This window comes from Plectrocnemia conspersa, unplaced genomic scaffold (genome assembly GCF_051122295.1).
Source record: "Plectrocnemia conspersa isolate PC_06_02 unplaced genomic scaffold, ASM5112229v1 ptg000009l, whole genome shotgun sequence".
Taxonomy (NCBI): domain Eukaryota; kingdom Metazoa; phylum Arthropoda; class Insecta; order Trichoptera; family Polycentropodidae; genus Plectrocnemia; species Plectrocnemia conspersa.
The window spans coordinates 15,403,748-15,420,303 of NW_028277173.1; the positions used below are offsets into that span (position 1 = coordinate 15,403,748).

Here is a 16,556-nt window from a genome sequence, read left to right on the forward strand (position 1 = left end):
TATATTTTTTGTTGTTGTTTTGTCAAAATCAATCTTGTGGTCTTCAGTAAAACTATGTTCGACTAAAGTAGAACTTATCTTGAATTTTTTTACATCATTTTTATGCTCGTTTTCTCTGTGTGCGATGCGTCTGTTAGACTGTTCAATGTAGATTTTATCGCAATCTGCACATGAGATTTTGTATACCCCTTGGGATTCATTTTTCAGATGATCTCTCCCGTTAGGAAGCAATGAACTAATTTTGTTTTTGGACTGAAAAATAGTACTGATTTTATGCTTCGTTAGGGCTCTTCCGATCTTTTCTGTTACCCCTTGGATGTATGGAAGACGAGCATGTCCTATGTAATTTTTTTCAATTTTCTTTGTTTTCTTCTTTGTTTCTTTCAAGTTTTCTTTTTTAAAACCATTTGATTGTAGTGCTATTTTTACGGTTTTGAGTTCATCGTCGATATGTTCTTTGTCGGCTAATATTTTAGCTTTATTGAATAGAGAGGTTGCTACCGATTTGATCTGTGCCGGATGGTGGTGGGAATTCGCATGTAGATACCTACTGGTGTGTGTACTTTTTCTGAATACTGTGTGTCCTAGATAGCCGTCTTCTTTTTTTATGATTAGTGTGTCCAGGAAGGGTAATTAGCAATTTTCTTCAATTTCTATAGTAAATTTTATTTTCGGATGTTGGGTGTTGAGAAAATTAAGAAACACATCCAAGTCCTCTCTTCCGTGTGGTCCACACTGCAAATATGTCATCTACATATCTTAACCAGATTTTTGGTTTTATAATCGATTTTTCTAGGGCTGTTGTTTCAAAGTATTCCATAAATAAATTAGCTATTACTGGTGATAGTGGTGAACCCATAGGCGCTCCTTCTACTTGTTAATAGAAATCCCCTTTTTAGATGAAATATGTTAAGTTCAGACAGTGTCTTGTTAATTCCATAATGTGTTTCGGCGGGTTATGTTTCTTAATAATGTAGTTAAGAGTTTCCGCAATGGGGATATTTGTGAACAGCGAGGACACATCAAAGCTAACTAGGAGATCTTGATCTTCACCTTTATTTTACGAATTTTCTCAATGAAGTCATAGGAGTTTTTTATGTAGGAAGTCATATTTTCGGCTAGTGGTTGGAAACCCTTTGCTATGTATTTTGCAAGTTCTTGGGAGGGTGCATCAACTGCGCTGACAATCGGTCTTAAGGGTAACCCTGTTTTATGTATTTTAGGGAGACCGTAGAAACGTGGGGTCCTTGATGAGTTCATTCGAGGTGCCAGTTGTTCTTTTAAAAGTTTTGTAAAAGGTGATTTTTCGATCAAATTCTTTGTTTTTTTCTCCTGATAAGTAGTAGGGTCATTTTTTGTTTTTCTATATGCTTTATCATTCAGTAATCTTCTAATTTTATCATCGTAATCGCCTTGATTAAGTACTACAATGGCATTACCTTTGTCGGCAGGAAGAATTATCAGATCTTTGTTGTTTTGAAGAGATTTTAAAGTTTGTATTTCTTCCTTTGTCAGATTTTGTTTCTGACAAAATAATAAGCAAAATCTGACAAAGGAAGAAATACAAACTTTAAAATCTCTTCAAAACAACAAAGATCTGATAATTCTTCCTGCCGACAAAGGTAATGCCACTGTAAAAAAAAATTTTTTTGAAATCTCGGGATTCATAGCGATTTTGGCTTACTTGTATTCTATTTTTGTAAACCTTGATAAACGCTTATCAAGGTTTACAAACATTAAAGATTACTTACAAATAAATACTTGTTATCATTTCAACCCAGAAAAATACATGTATTGTACAAATACAAAATTTTGAAAAAAGGTTTAATGATTTTAGAAAAATTGAAATTATACATTAATTTATTATTAATTCATTCATGGATTGCGTGGATATTCAATCAGATGCAAATAAATTTGCAGAGCTATTTATTGTTGATAATGCAGTGCTTGAAAATAAAATATTTACTTTGTAATGTGATATTTTTTGTAAAGCCAGGTCATTGAACAAATATATTTGTCATGAAAAATACCCACATTTAGGAAAATTCTTAAAAGATTTCAATTCCTGTTTTAGATGTATATTTTTTATTGCACTATATTTAATTTAATTTTTTTGCATACAGAAGAAAACCTTTATGTATAACTGCCGTATTAATATTATTAATAAATATCGTGAAGAGCAGAGGGCACAGGTTAAACCCTTGAGAAATCGCCGATGGGGTGAAATATTTTTATTTATACTTTCAACAATCAGCCGCAATAGGTTACAAACTGTCTGTAATTGCTCGTTAAACTCGAAAATAACCAATTTATACCATTCGAGCAGATCGACAATTTTTTGTAATAAAACTAATGATAAACCTTGTTTAAGAGCAGTCTACTTGAATTTCTGCATCGAGAAATTTTATCACCATTTTGGTGAAAGACATAAGGTTAGTAACAGTGCAATGAGCGAGACGAAACTAATGCTATTGCTAAAACACAACTTTGTGATTTAGCTAGAGCTGACAATATTGTGACTGGTCTATAGTTCTCAATTTATCACATTTTATATGAGCAGGGCTTTCTTTTGTGCATTTCCAAAGATAACGAAATTATTACGTTTCAAGAATCAGATTAAAATATACTACGCGTCACTTCAAAATAAAATCAAGAACCAAATAATAATGGTAAGTTGTTAAAAAAATATAGAGTCAAGTAATTTTATGTATTGACTCTGCAGCCATGTGAGAAAAAATCACATTCGACAAAATTCGGTTCGAATATTTGGAATACTTTCGTCTTCGACAGTAAAAATAGCTATCGAATAGGGTTCGACACACGTGGGTGGGTGTCCGTCATTTATGGGGCAACACAGAAAGTGCTCACATTATCCGCGCTACACACCAACGTGGATGTATAACATATAGGGGGTTGGAAATTAAATTTTACACCTTTAAATGGGTTTCGTTTTCACGGTCATTGAAATATTGGGTCAATCCGATCGCGACCCCCTAACTTATTAATGCAACCTCACAAAATCGATGCCAATACTCGCTTGACGATTGTAGGGACGGTTTATATGTTCTCAGGAACAATAATAAAAAGGGCAAAGTAAAAAAATATATTTTTATATACGACGTTGTCGACGTGTTACAATAAACCAAGGCGCTTTAATGTTGCCGAAAAGCATCTAAAAGTCATAACGGCCGCTCGTAACACACTATAGGTAACGTTCGTTGTAATCATATGCCAAGGAAATCACCCACTTAAAACAAGGGCTGTAACCTGTTACGGCGCCCCCACGTTGCCACATTGTCAAACACGTCTTACCATAAAACTTTTTATTTTCCAAAACATGAAATTGGCTAAAACTTTATTGCAGAAAAAAAGTTAGTCGGGATGCGGTGTTACGCCAAAATCTTCCCCAATTGATGTAACTTTAAAATTAAATGTGGCGTCTGGAAGCAATATCATATACTTCACACGAAAGACAATTGAAATATATTGGATAATAGTTTTCGCAAACTCTCGTTGTACAAATTATGTTTTTATATCATATATATTTTTAAATAAATTTGGATTAAAAGAATAATCTTATTCATAATATTGTGCTTTACATTTCTGTGTATTTATACATATAGAAGATAAATAATTAGAAAAGGATAATTTATTTATTTTAATAATTTATTTAGCTAATATAGATAATTGTTTATTTACAAAACATAATCAAAACATACATATAAAATTTATAAATATATATTTAAAACAGAACATAAAAATACTTTAATATCTTAGTTTATTTCTTAATGTACAAGGGTGTTTCTTTATTCCATTGAGAAACCCCGCTACATGTGTATTATATATATATATATATATATATATATATGTACTATAAACGAAAACACATACATATTTTTATATTATTAAATCTTTGTGAATATTTCCGTTTACTTCAAATTATTCGGTCAAAAAGATTATATTTTTTTTTAAATATTTTGTCTTTCCCATGCATAGAAAAATGTAATACTTGTTACCTATAATACGACAAATTATTTAAGTATTTGTCCTTCTTTGCAATGATATAATCTACTGTTGTACAAAATCTATTTTTTTTAATAAATTAGTATTATGCAAGTATTTCTAATACCATTACAATTAAATATAGCGATTCATTAATGTTCCAGTTAGAGTCTCCAATTACTCGAACCATCAACTACTCGAGTATCGAATATTAAAATTTTAAAATACTCGAGTACTCGAGTACTTTCGAGTATTTACCAAATGTACCAAAATAGCTATTATTCAAATTCGTGCACATATAAATAAATAAATAAAATACTTAGTATGTTAATTTTTACAATTATTTTAACTTCACGAACATACTTTTTAAAAACAATAATGCAAAAAGTGTCTCGAATTTAATATTACTGCTAACCTTTGGTTTTATTATTCCCGTTATGGAAAAAACCCTTTCCGTTGCTGTTGATGTTGGTCTTATTGTCATTAACGCGTTGGATAAGGCTTCTAATTTATATCTGTTCGCTTTTTATAGATATAAAATTTTTTGAACTCTCTTTTTATGTTCTCTTCTTTCGTTCCCTTCTCTGCTTTTCTCTTATTTCCTTCGACTAATGACAAAATAGTATTTTGTAATTCTTCTTGAATAGATTTTTTTTCTTAACAATATACAATATTCTACTCCTTCTGATTAATGCAAAGAATTTAAATCTATATCATTCGAAGATGTATTTGGGTGAATCCCTTTCACTCTAGAGCTAAACGGTTCGCAAAGAACTGACTTTACTTTAAATGCCTTTAAAACACACAATTGTTTTGATTTATATTTTAAGCTGAGGGATCAGTATAAACAATTTACAACACTTTACGCTACAACTGCAGTCATAAAACCTAAAAAAAAATTTGTTGATATTTCATATTGTTCATTGCCATAAATTAGATAAGTCGGGACTGTCGAACAGAAAACACAAAAGAAATTTCTCCGTCGTACCCACTAACATAGCCGACGACCGGAACTATGCAACTATGGAACTATGAAAAAATTATACCTGATAGTAACCGCTCTAGCTCGGGATTTCGGGCATAAACGCCAAATAAAAGCAAGACGTTAACCTTTACCGGACCGAGTTAAAGTTATTTTTGTTTCTGAAATATTTAAAAAAAAATTAATTTCGAGTATTAATCGAGTAATTTTTAAAATACTCGATTATCAAGTACTTGAAAAATAGACAAATATACTCGAGTATCGAGTACTCGATTACTCGAATTGGAGACTCTAGTTCCAGTATTTTAAAGTTTCTACCTTTTGCGTGATAGTTCAATATTTATTTCTATATATTTGTTTATTTTTATTTTTTGGCATAATTATTTTTGTCATTGCAATAAATAGCACGGATACGTGTTTATTGGTGTTTTCAAATGTTCAATTAACATCTCCGTGTGATTGTTGCTTTCGTTTTGGGCTATTCGAAAGTGATTGGGTGGTAACTTGGTCAATTCAGTTTTATCTATAGGGTCTTGGGTCATAAAGTCGTGTTTACAATATGGCATGCGTGTCGCAATCTGGGGTCAGGAATAACAACAATCTTGTGTTTTAAGTGCTCGTAAAAAAAGAAATAGACTCTTAAAGAAAGATTTAACGGCCGCGCTCTAAACGAGGGGTATGGAGATTTCAAAATTACGTTCGCACTAACCGTGTTGCAAATAAAATTCGCAATAAATAAAAAATACACATTCAAAGGTTTGCTTCGTACTTTCAGGGTGTAAAATAAACATTGTGCGCAAATACATTTATCGTAAAGTATTAACATTTTTTTAAATATTTTAAGTGCATCTAAATTTTTAGTCACTGTCGAAATACTACCTAAGACTAAGGTAGATTTTAGATCCTTAGGTCTTAATTGATTAAATTCAAAGAGTTAAATAAGTGATCAGTGATTATTATAAATATAATAGTTTTAAGTGTTTATCATTGTTTTCACACTAAATAAAATTTATAGAGAAAATACTTTTAATTTACGGTTCGTAGCTGAATGATTTTCCTAAAAAAAATTGAGATAGTTTGTATTTTATTTATTATTATTATTATTTATTTATTTTATTTATTATTTATTAATTTTATTTATTTATTATTTATTTATTTATTATTTAATCAATCATGATTTTCGAAGACCTTTCAGAACCCAAAAACTGGGATTATTTGAGAAGAGTTTGATTTTCTACAGCACCAATATGCGCACGAAAATGTGCGAGTATTCTCAACGTCAGAAATATTCTTTACGAAAAATAGAAACTGACCATCTGATTCGTTTTTAAATTACCTTGGTCTATTCAGAATCTAATTTCACCTATTAAAAATAAAAAAATGTATTCTTACTCTTATCATATATATGTATATACATATAATAATTTTATAGTTACTGTTTTATGTAATTTACAATATTTAATTAAAATTAATTTTTTGTAGTTGTTATAGAAAATAAATAAATGTGATAAAAATATGCCTTTTTTACAAACATATGTAAAATACATCAGAAATACTTTTTAACTATGATTTTACCAATAAGAAAAGATATCTCTGATTCCCGGGTATTTATTTTTCTTGCTGCTCCAAACTGTAAAACGCAGCGTTAGAAATTTTTCATGAAAGCTCTAAAAATTATACGATGTTACAATTTTTGACGAGCAAATAATATCTTGATATTGTGTGCGAGTGTGCCAACACTTTAAATGCAATTTTTAGATCAAGGTTTCTAATAAATAAGCTTGTAGTTCAGAGCAAAACAGATGTGGCATAAATAATTAAAAAGTTACTCTGAATAAATTATTTTATAATATCATGTTTAATATTAAAATTTGTTCATGGTATTTTCGTGCATCTTAAAATTATAATTGACGCCATACATGACTTTATTGCCATTGATAACTATATAGTTTAAATATCATTACAGGACATTATAGGGGATATCGTATCAAACGAGTAGTATATTTTTTTTAACTTAGTTACAAACGATAAAGGATTGACATTAATAGCTCACCTTTTAAGAGTTGAGTCATAAATGTAAAAAAAATTAGAATGTATTCAAGTGCTTCCCATGAATTATGTGAGTTGATTCAGTTTTAAATTTTCGCATATCATATTTACATACATGACGTATTTTAAAAAAGTATGTTGAATTAACTAAAAAAATGTCTCTTTTCTTTGTGCTGCCAAGGAGTTCGCAAAGTTTGTTCTAGCAATGTATACTTAGAAAAAGCAAACACCGAAAAAATGCTTTTCATCAGAATCAATATTTGTGATTTTAATGTGAACGAATCGTTATACATGTAGTACCATTTGTGGTACGTATTACTGCTTTCGTCAAATAGTTCAGGAGTCAATACAGCTGGTTACCATTTGGCAAGAAAAATACTGAGTATTTTCTTTGTCGTTGTTAATACGTTGATTTGTTCAGTGTTTGTCGGTATTATACGCCAATGCTGCACAGAAATGATAGTTCTAGTTCCTTCGATAGCCATATTTTCAAAATGGCAAATACTTAACCATCTGTTTTAATAAATTCGTTGTTTTGCAAGACGACTATTGTCTTTGTTGATTTTTTAAACACGAATTATCCATCATATGATTAATAAAACAAACCAAATATTTAATATCCTTTTTTATGAAAACACATATTAATCAATATCCTGATTACTCATTTTCAGCCGCAGGATCTTTTTCATAAGATATAAAAAATAAAACAGTGACAATTAAAAACAAAGTTATTATTAATAAAAGAAATTTATTTTTATTTACAAGCTTTTTAGTTTCAAATTTTAGATTTTAGACATATTTAATTAAAAAAGAGAAAGTATGGCATAAGAATAGAAAATAAAATAAAAATATGTTCTAAGAAATTCGATACAAATCAAGGTAATGAAAATGTTTTTAAATACGAACGCAAAGTGCGAAATAATAAACAAAGCCACTGGCAGGCCTCAATACTAGAATTAGAAATTGCAGCTCATAGAACGTAACTCATTTTTATATATTTGAAAATTTTTATAAAAATTATTGCTATAACGTAAATGGTAATATACAAAAAGTTATCAGAATCTAATTAAAAATTAAATATTTTCAAGCTTTTCAAAATCATTTTCTTAAAATACCTTTACGTTTCATCCTTATTATTTTATCATAAATCAAAATCAAATATATTACATAAAATATAAAAAAACACAATAAATATAAACCACATGATAAACGCCGAATTTCTTGATATGGTAAAAAAAAACAATCAAAGAACTCTTACTAGAGTACGCTCGGGATAAGGATGCCGGTTTGTTATTGTGTGCGTGTACATGTATATGAGAGGGAGAAACAATGTAGCGTGTACTTCGTTGTCTCGCTTTCTCTTTTAAGGACAGTCGCTGATTCGTCAACGCTGGTATTCGTCATTAAAGTGCAGTGTGGCACAGAAGTTCGATCTTCTCTAGTGATTTATTTTAAATAATTTTGTGTTGATATTGGTTTAAACAATCTGCGAGTAATTTCTTTCCCCATTTTATATATTTTTGCTTTTGAAGAATAGCTAAAGACTTCATTATTTTTTTGACTAATGAAAGATTTTGAATTTTGCAAATATTTAATTAATGACATCAATGTCTGGTTTCTTCGATTATATAATATATTTTTAATTGTCCGTTGAAATTTCCAACTTAGCTCAGATGTATGTATGTTAAATAAAAATATATTTTCTTTTAAAATAAAAAAAAAAATATTCTAAGCGAAATTCTTTTGAGCCACACAGTTCACGCACACAATAACAAACCTGAATCCTTATCCCGAGCGTACTCTACATATTCTCTAAACCAGGGCTTCCTAACCTTTTCGTGTCCCACACCCCTAATTTTTTTTAATATGTTCTCGCATCCGCTAAAGCAATTTCTAAAAAAAATAACAAAAATAGTTGTATAACCAAATTTTAATAATAAACAAAAATGAAACATGGAAATAAGAAAATATTACAAAAATGAGCATTTGGTTTAGGACGCGTGTAGTTAAAAATGAAATATTTTATGGCGAATCTTCTACTCTGTAAATCGTATCGCTTTGTATGAACGGTGTATATAATAATACACGTAAACAAAGGAAATATATTTAATTATAATAAAAAAAAAAAAATTGAATTTGCTCGATTGATTTTCGAATGAATTCTGTTGTTTCGACCAATGAAAAATAAGCATTCAAATATAAAACAAAATAGTCGATAGTAACGTAGCAACAGTTTTAAATAAATTTGCTACGCGACAGTAATTTTTATTATTTTGTGCGTTGTTCGATTTGACTATATATAAATATTCGGATTGTAAATTAACTAAGTGTGTTATAACTATGAAAATGAAATATATACATAATGTGTGTAAGAATTAGAAGAATACATTGTTAAACTATATAAACAATCATAAAACAATCTTCGTGTTGAAGTCTTCAAATTTTGAGTTCCGATGCCGAAAAGTGAGTTTTTCCTTTTACAATACATAAACATAATCATTGCTTCCAATTTAATGCACATATATGTTAGATTTGACTGAATATAATTACTCGAATTGCAATTAAAACAGGTACGTTTTAAATGTGAACATGTAATATATACTTAGTGCGTATGAAAGTTAATGTCAATCAAACCATATAAATGCTAATAAAACGTATTTTTTTAATCTGTTGATATTTGGGGATACTATTTTTCTCGACGATCGCGTAACTATGATTATGATGCAGTCGGTTATTTAGCTGGAGAAGTTTAGTTCCATTTTTGCGTATCTTATTGTTCGCTCGCATCATCTTATTACTCGCTCATGGCTTCTCAAAAATAAACAATAATTAAAATTTAAACATAATACTTACACAGAGAACTGACAATGTGATGCAAATATTTTAACTTTTAAATTCATTTTATATTTTTCCTAAAACGTCAGTCATGGGCTTTATACTTTTAGATTTTTATGTTTTTTGTGCCATTTAGTGATAATATTTAGGGTAGTGAGTGAATTGTTGTATACACCAAGGTATATAAACAAAATAAATTAAAACCATTATTGCAGAAAAAATTCACTTAGATCGTTCCGTTCTAAGCAACGACCCGCAATATATCAGTCAACGGACAACGCATGTGTAGTTTCTTGAATGTAATTTAAAAGACGACATTTTACAATAATTATAAATGTGTGATTGCATACCTGGAATATTCGTTAGCCAAAATATCTAATTCTTATTTTTAATTCCGATGTGGTAAAATATGTATCTACATCATGTTTTTTATCAATTTTTCTTCTGTGCAATCATTTCTCTTTCGGAACAGCCAAATTCCAAATATTCAGTTACATTAAACCTATGTAGTATGTTCTTTATAAAAAGATAATACTTGCTGAGATGATTATTTTTTTGTTTATATATATATCAATTCTACGTTGTCGCCAAATAAGTTCGTCAAATTGTGCTATCATTGCTTCTGAAAAATAATTGAAAACAATAAGACCTTATTAAGAGTTAAACATTGAACACGTTATTACTACTAATACAATCCATAAATGAAATTCAAGCGACAACTGAAGAACAAAGTAGATTGGCAGGGACACGGTCAATTGGGCGACGGCGATTGGGCGACGGTCAAATGGGCGATTCAAAATGGGCGACGGACAAATGGGCGATGGTCTTTTGGGCGACGGTCTTTTGGGCGATACAATAATAATGCATTTCAAATAAATGTGATGCAAATCATGATCTTATAATTAATTAAATAATTACCATAATTTAATATATATTAAAATATATAGTATATATTATACATATACGTACATACAAAAATATAAGTAATATTTTTTTAAAATAGAATTAAAATATGAAAACATTATTCGGTCTAAGCAAAATATAATATACCTACATAAGATATAGTATGTATATATTTACTTATCATTTGTGCTTATTTAATCATAAAATATCACTTAAACAGTTTGATTTTTTTTATTCAAGAATTTAGGAGAGTAACACGATATCATAAAACACTTAAAACACACGGCTTAAGTCGGTAATTTTATTATAAATACCTACCTGATAAATGTTTATAGTGGGCCCTTACGCGATTTTTTTTATGTTTTGTGCCTTGGAAACTACTGTGAGAACAAACTTTTGGAATTTCCAAAAATCGCATATTTTACAGTTATCTATTTTAAATTAGATAGGATAATTATATATAAATATGATAACACAGAACTGGCGCTGATAAGTGTTTATCGTGGATTTTGCCCTTTACGCGATTTTTTTATGTTTTGAGACTTATAAATTACTGCGAAAACAATCTTTTGGAATTTCCAAAAATCGCATATTTTACCGTTATCTATTTTAAACTGGATAGGGTAGCTATATATAAATATAATAGCCTATAACTAGCGCTGATAAATGTTTATCGTGGATTTTTCCATTAACGCGAATTTTTTTTATGTTTTGCGCCTTGGAAATTAGTGTGAGAATAAACTTTGGGAATTCACAAAAATCGCATATTTTACAGTTATCTATTTAAAACTAGATAGGGTAGGAATATATAAATATAATAACCCATAACTAGCGCTCAGTATACTTTTCAATTTTTACTGAAAACGTTCGCAAAAAGTTTCGTTGCGTCTTTGAAAATTATTTTTGTCGTGGTTTTAAAACACTTTGTCACAGTGTCATTATGTTCTTGGTAAAAAAATTTAGTACAGCAAGAAAATAAGTATGTGTCTTTTTATTCACATGTGGGTTATATTTTATGTGCTATTTATAGATAATTGTTTTTTATAGATCATTGTTGAGAGCGACTAATTTGAGTTACCACAGTTTATATTCTTCATAAATAGATAATTCAGGCATATTAAGTCAAAAAGACAAGGAAAAATATGTTTGGAATGGATATCTTTATAAAAAGAATACACCAAAGAATTTTTATAAAAGTTTTGAGGTACAATAGAAAAAATCATAGAATATTTACGTGGTATTGCATATAATTATATTATGAGTGAATAATTTTAAAATAAAATTGTTTTTCATTAAACATACTTTTTCGTTTTAATGTATATTTTATTAATATTTACAATAAAGCAAAGCGTGCAAGTTTTTTTTAATTTCTGTCGCCCATATGACCGTCGCCCAAATAACCATCGCCCAATTGCCCGTCGCCCAGTTGACCAGAATCGCCCATTTGTCCGTCGCCCAATTGTCGCGTACTGGATTGGCATTACTTCTTGAACTGATAAGTGATATATCATAATTTAATTTTTTGACATACGTAAATGTTATTAGATCTTTCATTGTTTCTGAAAATGAACTATAAATGATACTATATAGTGGGTAAAATGTAACTTTTTGTTTATGCAAATATGAGATTTTTCATTATTACTACCATTGTAATATGTTTAATGAACTTTGACATGTATACCTTTTTTTGCCCAATCACTGCTGTTTGTCTTTTAATATTAGATCCTAGAAAGGCAATAGTAATTTTGTTGGAATAATCATGATATATTATTCATAAATCCAAACACTTACTGGCACACTCATAATTTAAAGTTTTGTTTATATTGTCTACAATTCAAATGCTACACTGTTTTGAATCATCTTCAATTAACACTTTGTAAGAAAAATTCTGTGATTATAACATATTTCACTGTTTATTTTATTGCACTAGAGCAGTGTTTCTTAACCTTTTAAGTGAGCCGCACCCCCTTGAATCTGAAAATTGGTCTCCGCACCCCATTAAAAAATGTGCGTCGATTTTTTAATTTAGAAAAATACATTTTTTGCGAAATTTATTGTTTATTTAAAAAAAAATTTAATTTTATATATCAAATACAAAATAATATTATTTTTATCAATAGATAGGCCGCTGTTGCCTGTTCATTATAATATTTGTGAAGCGAGTCTTTTTTTTTAAGAGACACGCGTAAATCATCACTTGCATTTAAGCGATTTCTCGCTTTAGTTTTTGTATGCAAAAGCGATGAAAATCCACAGATAGTGGTGGCAAATGGTAGAAGTGACTGCAATGCTTCTTTCGCCAACTGTGGATAACATTCTAACTGTGTACACCAGAATTGTTGTAATTCTAATTGTTCGAATTCCATTTGAATATGTCCATTGTCTCGCATTTAAAAAATATCGTCTTTTTTTAAATCTCTATCATCCATCGAATATAGGTTATATAGAAATGGATCCAGTATCCATCTCTGAGTTTTGATAATATTTCTAGTAGAAAAATATCCATTGAATGATTCGCTCAATCGTTTCAAATGTATTGCAATGTCAGGTATAATTGTATTTTTTTCATTTTCCACAACAATTGAATCAAGCAAGGGAAAGTTTGCAAAATTCCCGTTTTCAACTCGACGTATCCAAATTTCGAGTTTTCCAATAAATAAAGATAATTTTTCACTAGCTATTATAATATTCTTTTTATAAAATCCTTGGATTGATATGTTCAATTCATTAAATTAACTAAATATATATGTTAAGTAGGCTAGTCTCAGAATTGTATCCTTACTCTCAAAATCTTTTACTAAATCACAGTTTTGACTAGTCATGAACTGAATAATTTCTTCACGCAATTCAAAAACTCTGTTAAGCATGCGGCCTTTAGAGAGCCATCGTATTTCGGTGTGATATAGAAGCACGGTATGAGCAGCACCGATTTCTTCACAAAAGGCATGAAAATTGTGATGATTTAGCGGTCGTTCACGGATATATTTTACTATATTATTTGCAGTAATTAGGTGTTGATTTAAACTTTCTGGCAAAGCTTTTGACGCAAGTGCATGATGATGCAACATGCAATACGGTATTGTAACTTGCAATAATTCTCTTTTCATGTGTGAAAAAACTCCGGAATTTTTGCCTAACATTGCTGGGGGCCCATCAGTGCATATTAAGACAATAATATTCATTGGTAATTGATATTTAAAAAAAAATCTTTGATACAATTGAAAACATCAATTCTTCTCGAAGTCAACTCCAGTGGCTCACAAAATAGAAATTCTTATATCATTTCTTTTACATATCGCACAAATACCAAAAGCTGGCTGCAATTATCAACATACTTACTTTTAGTGGACTGACTTTTATGTCTTATTATTTGCAGTAAAATATCTTCACTGAGATCTTGAATTCGCGATCGAATTATATCAGAATCTAATAAAGTTTTAGCTATTATTAATGCACAGGGTTTTATTAATTCCTCAGCGATCGTGTGAGGTTTTCTTTTCTTTGCACACAGATATGCCACTTGATAGGACGCTTCTAACAAGGGCTTTTGAATTTCTGGCTCGCATAATTTTAAGATAGTACCACTGGTATCAAATCTAGCCTTTTTTTACTTCAAACTGTTCATGCTATGCACACCTTCACCACTATGCAGATGGTTGAAATGCTCTAATAACTTTGATGGTTTGAGATTGCAGTTTGAAAATATTATGGAACATAAGATGCATTAAGGTTGTTGCGTACCATATTTTTCTGTTTTACAAGTGAATCCATAAGCAGCATACTTGTCGTTCTATTGGCATTTTTTTTTACATAGTAGGGTTCACTATAATCAATTAAATTATTTAGAAATAACGTTTAAAAAAAAAAAAAAAATATTATTTCAAATTAGTGAGAAAAATTCTTACGTTTGTATTATCAATGTATCCTATTCGGCTTGAGTCACTGACCAATTAATAATGTATTAAATAGGTAGTAATGTTCATAATCGGATGTTTAAATGCGTAAACGTGTTTGTTTCAAGAGGTTTCTCGACAAACTGCTGAGGAGGACGACAGTCCCCGGGTGCTCTCACCCGCTTCCTCAGTTCGTGTGTAAGCCAAATTCGGCTTATAGCGACCCTAGCACTTGAGCACATGTTTCTCATCGACAGAGCCGATGGTCCGCTTCCAGTATCAACCTGGGTCGCCCCGATGGACGACCGCGGTTGGTTTCCCGGTCTGGAGCTACTGATGGTCCCCCAGCATCACTATCTTTTGTTGGAGAGATCTACCTAACTCGTCCGCACTTATTATGTCCTCGTGTGTGCTAGTGATCGGCACATTTTGCCAATACGCGCTCGATGTAACAATGATCAACGACTGCCTATGTATGTGTCGGTGATCGCATGCATAGCGACGAAATATTTCATTCACGTATTTTTTTTTGCGAAAAACCCATAATCCCAGTTTTTGTACGAGCTTCAATACCCCAATAACGCGGTCCCGACTTTCGCGTTATTGTGGTAAGTACTGTAGTTTTCAAATATTTTATTATCAAAAATTTAATAAATGATATTTAATAATTTATATTGTTACGGGCTTCTCCCGCACCTCCAATATACCTTCCCGCACCCCCAGGGGTGCGGGCACCCCCGGTTAAGAACCACTGGTCTAGTGCAATAAAATAAACCTGTCAAGCGCGCGCTTGACAGAGAGTTGTCACACGTAAGTAAATTTGACATTAGAGAAATCCCGGTTTTGGCACCCTTGAGAATACACTACGTAATTGATTTTATCGATTTAAATTGTAAAACTTTTATTAAAGTATGTAAAAAAGAATATTTTCATAACTTGAGAAAAATATATTTAATTTATAAAGTATTTATTATTTATTACAAATAATGCATATTTGTATAAGATTCTCCATAAAGAAAAAAAGTGTTATTAAATTTTGGTGGACGTTGGCAATCTAAAACAATTTAAAGTTAATTTTTTTAGAAAATTTTAAAATTTTGCTTAAAAAAATATTTTTAACAAAAAGGGGCAAAAATTCAAAATAAGTACTCTTCGCGATGTCACAATGACAGCGCGTAAAATGCTAATATAAAAAACACATACTGTTTCACAAATCCCATTTACTGACGCGTTCAAAAGAAAACTACACAAAATTGAAAAATACTAATTTAATTATTCTTAAAATTATAAAGTTTCAGAATAAAATTTCAAGGCTTATTCAAAATGTTTTTTCAACCTTAAAAATGTTTTTTTTTTATTATGGATTCAAACATTTTTAATTTATTATAAATTTTAAATATGTTTAGTTTATTATACATTTTAAATAAATTAAAAACTTTTTGCACTTATTAAGTATTAAGGTGCTGCGCAGAAAAAAACTTTACTTTAAAAAAAATATACATCAAAATATTTTTTAATAAAAATAGACAAATGCTTAAAAATTATTATTATTTTGAAAGCGCATTGCAATTGTTTAGAGCTTTTAATGAAGCCATCAGCAGTGGTTTATCAGTTGGTATAAAATCTAATATTAGTAGGGTTGCTCGAGAGGCCAATCGGACTATTTTAGCTTTCAATGATTCAACATCATGACTTGTACCAGCATGTCGGTTGTTGAAATGTTCCAGCAAAATTATATATATAAAATTATTATTATTAGAAACGTTCTTTCTAAACCTAATGCAAAATAGCTTACGTGGCCCATGTGGCTTGAAATGCCTGAATTGTTTAATTTAAGTATGACGTCAAATCGATTAGGTATTATATAATTCTATTTTAATACAAAGCAAATA

At 29.9% G+C, this 16,556-nt stretch overlaps 1 protein-coding gene and 1 long non-coding RNA gene across 6 annotated transcripts in view; one reads left to right on the forward strand and one right to left on the reverse strand.

The window, feature by feature from the left end:
- LOC148232030 (homeobox protein prospero-like) overlaps nt 1-16,556 on the forward strand; it is a 127,371-nt gene that overhangs the window by 6,923 nt on the left and 103,892 nt on the right. Inside the window, exon 1 of one of the 4 annotated variants that reach the window (XM_088193334.1) lies at nt 9,193-9,496. The exons of the other annotated variants lie outside the window; for them this stretch is intronic. The gene's annotated coding sequence lies outside the window, so the exon portion shown is untranslated. Of the gene's footprint in view, nt 1-9,192; nt 9,497-16,556 lie in introns of those variants that run through there. 4 annotated transcript variants of the gene reach the window in all.
- On the reverse strand, nt 11,873-12,691 carry LOC148232031 (uncharacterized). Of its 2 annotated transcripts, none has more exons than XR_015810773.1 (3): nt 12,563-12,691; nt 12,453-12,496; nt 11,873-12,263 (listed from the first exon to the last, which is right to left on the reverse strand). It is a non-coding gene; the product is annotated as an uncharacterized LOC148232031 (long non-coding RNA). The 2 variants fall into 2 exon arrangements; XR_015810774.1 differs by having other exon boundaries at nt 12,209-12,341.